Source organism: Mastomys coucha, unplaced genomic scaffold (assembly GCF_008632895.1).
Source record: "Mastomys coucha isolate ucsf_1 unplaced genomic scaffold, UCSF_Mcou_1 pScaffold6, whole genome shotgun sequence".
Taxonomy (NCBI): Eukaryota; Metazoa; Chordata; class Mammalia; order Rodentia; family Muridae; genus Mastomys; species Mastomys coucha.
The window spans coordinates 7,744,643-7,753,038 of NW_022196912.1; the positions used below are offsets into that span (position 1 = coordinate 7,744,643).

The 8,396-nt window shown below is 47.7% G+C and overlaps 1 long non-coding RNA gene across 1 annotated transcript; it reads left to right on the forward strand.

The window, feature by feature from the left end:
* The first annotated feature begins 187 nt into the window (after positions 1 to 187).
* LOC116080630 lies at positions 188 to 7,231 on the forward strand. The gene is made up of 2 exons (XR_004114508.1): positions 188 to 306; positions 6,883 to 7,231. It is a non-coding gene; the product is annotated as an uncharacterized LOC116080630 (long non-coding RNA).
* The last annotated feature ends 1,165 nt before the right edge of the window (positions 7,232 to 8,396 follow it).

Below are 8,396 nucleotides of genomic sequence, written 5' to 3' on the forward strand. Positions count from 1 at the left end.
CACGAGCTCTTCTTTTAGCAGTTTATTCAGGAACCTTGAACAATCTTCAGCACCAAGGGCAAGGCCCTTGGCAATTAAAACTTCAGCACCAAGGGCAACACCCTCGGCCGTTAAGCACTCCCAAGCTTAGCCAATCCAAATGGGCCACGTAGCAAAAGCAGATAGGTCACCAAATGCAGAAGCAACCAAGGGCAGCAAGCTTAGCCAAATAACCGCTCGCTCTCAGATGGCGGAAGCCAGCGCTGTCTCGGGGCACGGCTCAAGTGGCTTTCCACACTGAAGGAGCTCAGGCAGAGACTGGGTGAGGTCAGTAGGATTGGGAACAGAGGAGGAATGAATTTCATGGCCTTTACCCTCCCCAGTCTGAGGCTCCCTGGTGTTTTAAAACTGATGATTGACAAGAGGTATATTTTGAGGGCTATTCTCTTTAAATCTCTCTTCCATCCATAATAATGACTGCGTAGTTTTCATAAACTTTCTGTTTTGAGTCAAGGCACTGTCTCAGAGCCCCGCTGACTCTTCTGCCTGGGATGAGGACTGTAGCAATTGGTAAGTAAAGTGTGGCGGAAACAAATTCCTCGAAACCCAGTGAAAAAAGTTCTAGTACTTGTATTTGTTCATAAACAGCAGAAAGCAAATAAATGGTAAAATGGGCCTGCATTCATTCGTTCACACAAACACTCTCACTAACCTTTCTGGCCTGGCAGGCGTATCCCTAGCTCCCAGCGGCAGCACGCAGGTGAGATGCAACTCGGTGTTCCTTGCTCCGGATCCTCTGGAGCTGAGCTGCGGTTCTGCACGCTTGTTGTTTAAGCAGCAGATGTCTGAGTCTGCTTGGGGTCCACGCAGATTATTTCTCCACTGGACCCTCAGGAGGTGAGCGATTTTGCTGTGCCAGACCAGAATTTTTAAGCTAAATTTAGCCAATTACAACTAGGGTGTTCCACACATTATTTCATGCACTTCTTTATCACTCGCATGCACACACACGCTCTCTATGGCCTGGTTTTCATAGTTATCTAGGGCTGTGGACTAAGGCATTGGGTATGAGTTGTTCTTCATCACTCGAGTCCATTCTCTAAGACTTGGTTTTCATTACTATCTGTAGTCTCCGGAAGTGTAGCTGTAGTGGCTTCAGGGCTGAAGACATTAGCCGCCTTTACAGCATTGGGAAAAATGTTCTCTGAGGCTATGTGTGTTTTACAGTCACCCTGAGGGAAAGGCACGGGGGTGGGGGGAGAGAAATGGAAAGGAAAAGAGACAGTTCATACATGTTCATGTATGTTACTGAGGTGGCAGATTCAGCTCCTAGCGTGAGCATCTATATCCCAGATTCCCAGGAACCAGAGAAAATTAAATTAAACATTGGTACAAGACAGGCCCAGGCTTGACCCCATTTCCCAGGGTCCTGGGGAGAGCTGGTTTGTAGCAGGCCTCCTACTGGCATGAATTCTAATAAGAAAGCTGAGGTCCTGGTCATCTAGAGGCAGAGGAGAGGGTAAGAAACTACTGATAACTCTTGAACCAATAGTCCCCGTGTATGAGCTGGGTCAGTGATGTGAGAGCGAGGGTCACCAAGACGCTTCAGTCATCAGAGCCATTCAGGGAAGTGGGCATTGTCCTCATCTTACAGGCAGCAGGGGCTGCCCAGAGACACAGATGACACAGTGAATGGCCATTCCTGCTCTGTATTGTGTCCTGGCATGTTGAGCAGCAGTTCTTACACTGCCCAGCAGTAGGACCCAGAGAGCTAGGATGCCTGTCCTAGATCACTGACACATGGCATTCATCCACTTACCATGTAAATATCAGATATCATATATACACACAAATATGTTATATAACATACATTATAGTATATATTAATAGATATAATAGATATAATATTATATATAAATATAAAATTTATTTTTATTTTATCATTGTTTTGCCTGCGTGTATATCTGTATGAGGGTGTCACAAGCCCTAGAAAGGGAGATATAGACAATTTTGAATTACCATGCAGGTGCTGGGAATTGAACCTGGGTCCTCTGGAAGAGCAGCCAGTGTTCTTAACTGTTGAACTATCTCTCCAGTCCCTTGAATAGATTTTTCTAGGATACAGAGCTGTGAGTTACAAATTGTGAGTTATATATTGATATAAATGGCTTAGTCCAAGATATTTTTTATAGAAATTTAAATAGACCAGGGTAACAAATGTCCATCAGTGGATGGAAAATGTGTTATATCATTCATTAGTCAGCCCCACTCAGGAATGAAATTTTCAAGTCTACTCTGTGAATGAGCCTAAGGATACAACACTAACTGAAATAATCCAAATGCAAATAATTAGTTACTTTATTATCTAATACCTATATATGAGGGGCCTGGGTTGGTCTAATTCTTGTAGAAAAAAAAAGGCTGGGAGGGAGGAGGCATGGGATGCTAGAGGAAGGAGGCATGGGATGCTGGAGGGAGGAGGCATGGGGTTCTGGAGGGAGGAGGCATAGAATGCTGGAGGGAGGAGGCATGGGGTTCTGGAGGGAGGAGGCATAGAATGCTGGAGGGAGGAGGCATGGGATGCTGGAGGGAGGAGGCATGGGATGCTGGAGGGAGGAGGCATAGAATGCTGGAGGGAGGAAGCATAGGATGCTGGAGGGAGGAGGCATTGGATGCTGGAGGGAGGAGCATGGGATACTGGTGTTTTGTGGGTACTGAGTTTAGGTTACAAAGATGGTTCTAGAGTTGATGAAAGTAATGGATTCACACAGTAGTGTGAATGCTCCTAGTGACATTCAAGTGTATGCCTAAAAATGATTAGTATTATAAACTTCATGCTGTTTGATTCTTATCACTAGGAACAAATGCACACTGAGGTTTTGGATTCAGTGAGTCTTAATGATGGAAGCTTTGAAATCAGTTTTCAAATATGAAGCCTGTTAGTGTTGGGGTTCGGGAGTTGTCCTACAAATCACATGAGCACCAATCTCAGCCAGACAGGGATGGAATATTGAACACAAGCCTAATGACTAATTGACCAGGGCAACAGCTGAAAGCTGCATGCTGAATGTTTCTCAGGGTCAGCTTATAAAGGCCAAAACTGCAAAACCCACGATGAGCTCATACACAGGTGCTGGAAGTGCTGCCTGGTGGTCAGCCCTCACTCATAACAGTTCATATTGACCTTTAATTTGATGAGTCCTACATGAAGCTTACGGTTGTGGAATTTCTTAAGACTAACAAACCCCAGAACATACAGAACATAATGGTACCCTGCTCTGAGCGGTTATTTTTCTGCGTCAATGACTGGCAAGGCTATTATAGCAGCAATATGAAATAGCTGGCAGGTTTGGAACAAAATGGCTACAACTGTGCTGGGCTGGGGGGGCAGGCCTCAACGGTGAGTGTTCTGCCATGGGAATGTGTGCACAGAGCCCTAGTGCTTCGAGGGCAGTGGCTGAGAGCAGGCCTGGAGTTGATGAGGAGAGATGAAGTAGGCACACTATACTACACGGCTAGCTACACTGCACACTAATGGCTTTTCCTATTGATGTGAACAAATACCCAGGAAGGGAAGAGGGCTTTGTTTGAGTTCACAGTTCAAGGGTACAGTCATGTCCGGGTAGGAATGTCACACTGTCAGGCGCTTCAGGCAGCTGGTCACAGTGCATCCAAGGTGAGAATGCGGAGTGAGGAATGGTGGTTATCAGCCAATTTCCTCTTTCCCTCTCCCCCGCCCCTCTCATTCTTTCTCTCTCTCTCTCTCTCTCTCTCTCTCTCTCTCTCTCTCTCTCTCTCTCTCTCTCTCTCAATCTCTCTCTCATATTTTTGTTTGTTTGTTTGTTTGTTTATCAAGACAGCGTTTCTGTGTGTAGCCCTGCTCTTTTTGGAATTCACTCCGTAGAACAGGCTGGCCTCAAATTCAGAGATCCACCTGCCTCTGCCTCCTAAATGCTAGGATTATAGGCGTGCACGGATGCTCTTGCTGCGGCCACCTGGCTAGCTTTCTCTTTTGTACATAGGACAAGGTCTCAGCCAAAGGGAATAATGCTACGTAGTTGAGGTCTTCACACTTCAGTTAGCCCAATCAACAAAACCCCTCGTGGACACTCTCAGAGGTTCATCTGGTCTAGATAATCCCTCACAACCATGGCGGAAGACTCTTTTCATAGGGGGTTCTAGGTCTTGCCTAGTTGACAATCAATGGAAACTATTCATAGAAGGAGCTTCAGGATAAGCACTTGCTGTGTGAGAGGTTTCAGGGACAGCATCCAGACCCTGGCTTAGGAGTAATTGGGGACCAGGGCCACTCATTGCTATGTTAACTAGCTTAGAGTAGTGGCTGATGGACTGTAGAACTGACAGGTCCTGAGGTCATAGCAGAAAGAGGAAACTCAGGAGGGGACAGTCCCCATTAGGAAGGGGCCTTCATTAGCCCGGGGTGGGTCTCATGGGCACCAGCAGTACCAGCTCCAGGATCCCTATGGATGAGGAACTCGGATCATGCACCCTCTTAGTACTTCAGCAGTAGGGTTTTGGCGCCCCACCCCACCCCACCCCACAGTGTCCCAGAAAGCAGCAGCTTTTTGTTTAAGACTTAGGAGAAAACACAGGCCACTGCTTCTGAGTCAGGGCTGGGGAGAAAGTCTGACACAGCACAGATGAGTTGGGGACCTTGGAAAGGTAGTGAGTCCCCATCCCAGATGTTCCAGCATAGGCTTTCCTTCCGTATGCTGGGATGCTCATCTAGAACCTGGAGCAGAGATTACCCAGAAGGAAAGGAGTTATCTAAAAGAGCAGCTTTGGCTTTGTCAAAAAAAAATGCCCCACTCTGGACTGGTCTCTAAATAACATCTTTCTGGGACTACCTTTTATCCTGCCGCCTGACACGAGGGGTGAGGCAACAGAGCCAATGCCTCCTGACTGTCGTGCCAGGCAGATGACACCATCCGCTGCCCAGTGCTTTCAGCCTGAGTGATGAGCTGAAAACGGCAGAAAGATGAGGGAGGAGAGAGGAGAGGGGAGAGAGATCTCTCTTACCCAATCAAAATACTTCTATAAAACCTAAAATCAGGTGCCCAGGTTGGACCTTGGGGTCTTAGGATATGGCAGATATGGGAGTGCTCTCCATGATTCAGTCAGGATCAGCTCTGGCCCTGAAGTAAATAGGGTTTTTCCTCAGCAGCCTCTCGAACAATGTTTCTCAACCTGTGGGTCTCGGCCACTTTGGAGTGTGGAATGGCCATTCATTGGGGTGGGGGTGGGGGTGGCACCTAAAACCATCAAAAAACACAGAGATTTACATTACAATCCATAACCGTAGTAAAATTACTCTTATAAAATAGCAATGAATAATTTTATGGTTGGGGGATCGCCACAGCATGAGGAACTGTAGTAAAGGGTCGAAGCATGTTGGAAGGTTGAGAACCACTGCTCCGGAAGAAGGGAATCTCCATAGCAGAAGCTCTTTAAGAGCACGCAATGCAAAGGCATGATTGTCCTGCCACAGTGAGGCTTAGGCTGGGCAAAGGTGGTTAAAGACGGACTTTTTCACTCCAACCTTCTGCCTGCCCCTCCTTGGCCCCATCTGGCCCATAGAAAGCGTGACTGGGACTACAAGTCAGCACTTCTCTGTGTTCACTTGGGGACCCCAGACCTGCCACAGACATCAGAATTGTCTGCATGGCATGCTAAAAATACAGACTCCTGTTTGTCAAGGTCTTTTGCCTTGGGGATGAAAACTACAGGGCTTTGTAGAAGACGGATGGACCCAGGAATAAACATAAGGAAGGGAAATCTCCATGGCTGGAGTCTTCACCTTGTATGACTAAGGGTGAGGCATGAGTTCATGGGCATCCTTCATGGAACATTTACTGAGCATGTGCTAGCTACTGAGGATGTGTGGACGGGAGACAGGGGTGAGACAGCAAACTCTGATGAATTACCCAGAGAGGTAGGTACCCAGGCCCTAGCACTCCAAGCCTAGCAGACAACCACACACCAGCCAACCCCAACCTGGAGCCAGCAGCTTCAGTTTGGAATCAGCCTCTCTCTAGGACTCCTGCCCCAGGCTCTGCTGGAACTGTCACCTTGCCTCCTTCCAGCTGTTCCTTACACTCGTGTCAGGCTGGGTCACTCCAAGCTCATGAGTGTTTAGAGATCACAGTAGGGGCTGTTTCTCCTGGTGACAGACTAACACAAGCTAAGAGCTAAAGAGAGAGTGATCATGTCAAAGGATACGCAAGCCTGCTTATGTGTACATGTCTGCAGTGAGCTTGACAGACGATCTGATTCCCAGCTCAAGGGTGGAGGTCAAAAGAGATTCAGAGAGTCTCTGGAGAACCCATGCTAGGGTGCAAAAGCCCAACGTTATCAGAACTCTGTCCTGGCTATGGTCCCCTGTAGAGTGTGTCCAAAGGTTAGAGATCTACAGAATGACAACAGTCCCTACCTGAGGCGCTTACTAAGGCTGACATGAGCGGCGGAGTCACTCTACTCTGGTGGTGGATGGGTGAGACTTGCCTTCCACCAGTTTCTGGTTAATTGTAGATTTGTAGACATGAAGAGCCAATAACCAGGAGCTTTTCTGTCCCTTCCTTTTTTCCCCAAAGCTCACATGCCACCATCCCTACAGTGCTGGGGTGGGGGGAGGCCAGCCCGTCATGCCCTGTTGTCAGTCCAAAAGGAGACAACAGGAAGTGAAGGCAGGCTATAAAACCTCAAAGCCTGCCCCCAGAGCAACTTCCTTATGCAAGGTTCCACCTTCTGACAGTTCCAAAACCTTTGCAAACATTGCCACCAGCTGAAGACCAACTGACCCAATATGAACCTACAGGGACATTTCATATTCACCGCAATGAACAGAAATTGAAGCCTGGTGTTTGCTGTGTGCTCTCTCACTAGGTGCCGTGGTCCATTACTCTCTGCATGAGTTGCTCTGAAGTACTCTGGGCCTTGTTGAAATCTGGGTGTGAGCACCTGGTCCCCAGCTGAGGGCACTATTTGGGGACGATGTGGAGCATGTGGAGCGGTGGTCTAGCTAACAGACACCAGTCACTGCAGCAGGCCTTGAAGGGGACATCTGGTTGTAGCCTGAGCTCTCTGCTTCCTGATCTGTCAGGATGTGAACAAGCCCTGCCATAAGCTCCCGTCACTGTGGTTCCAGCCACCACAGCCTCTGTGCCTGTCCCCAGCCCAGCATGGATTGATAGTCTCTGAAATGTGACTCAGAATAAATCTTCCCTCTCTTGTATTTGTCGTGTATTCTTCTACAACACTAGGAAAGTGACAAACGCAGTCCCCTGCCTGGAGACATTTTTTTCTGACAGCAGGATGGCCATCCTGGGCTGTCCTCCTGTGCTCCTGGTCACTCCTTGACTGCTTATTCTCACAGGCCTCTAAGTTGGAGTTCTCGGAGCACCGCCAGACTTCTTTCCCCTTGTCCATCCAGCTCCTCCACATTAAAGCCATAGCAGCATAGGGCTTGAAATTCTGCTGACAGACAACAGGACAACGACTCTAGTGTCCCTCCCCCCGCCTCCAGATCTTTCCTGCACTTCTACTTATATATCCAGCTGTCCATTCAACTTCCTGCCTGGTGCTTTTGGCCCCCCAGCTCACCACGTCCAAACTGAACTCGTGATGATTCATTCCTGTTTCATCACGCCCCCAAACAGCCTTCACCTGAATGCGTCCCAGCCCAAGCAAGTTTGGAAGAACTCCAACCTATTTTCTCAGAAGGACCAAGGGCTTCCACTTTCTTCCAGAGCAACCCTTCACAGCATGAACGCTCCTGGAGGACATTGGAAAACTGGCTCTGGCCCCTACATCACTCCTAAAGTGGCCTGCTCCTGAGTTCACAGTGGCTCCTCGCGGTCTCTCAAACACAGCAAGCATGTCTCCAGGCCTAGATGGAACCCTTTCTGGAGCACAGGCCTCTTTTGAGACTTATCACATCTCACTTTGTCCTTGAGGCCCAGGATGACAACTCTGGGTGTGTGTGTGTGTGTGTGTGTGTGTGTGTGTGTGTGTGTGTGTTAGATATATGCATATTCTGAATCTCTGAGCCATTTCTCCAGCTCCCTATTATTTATTACTTTTTTATTTTATGTTCATTGGTGTTTGCCTACACATATATCTGTATGAGGGTGTCAGAAGCCAAGGAACTGGAGTTAAACACAGATGTGAGCTGCCCTGTATGTGCTAGCAATTACACCTGGGTCCTCTGGAGGAGCAGCCAGTTCTCTTCATATATGTGTATTCTCATAACTTACCCAAACATCCTGCCTAGTTCCCTTCCTTATCCTATTTTTATTACCATTATTTTTTTTAAAAAAATTATTTATATAAGTACACTGTAGCTGTCTTCACACACACCAGAAGAGGGAATAGGATCCCATTACAGATGGTTGTGAGCC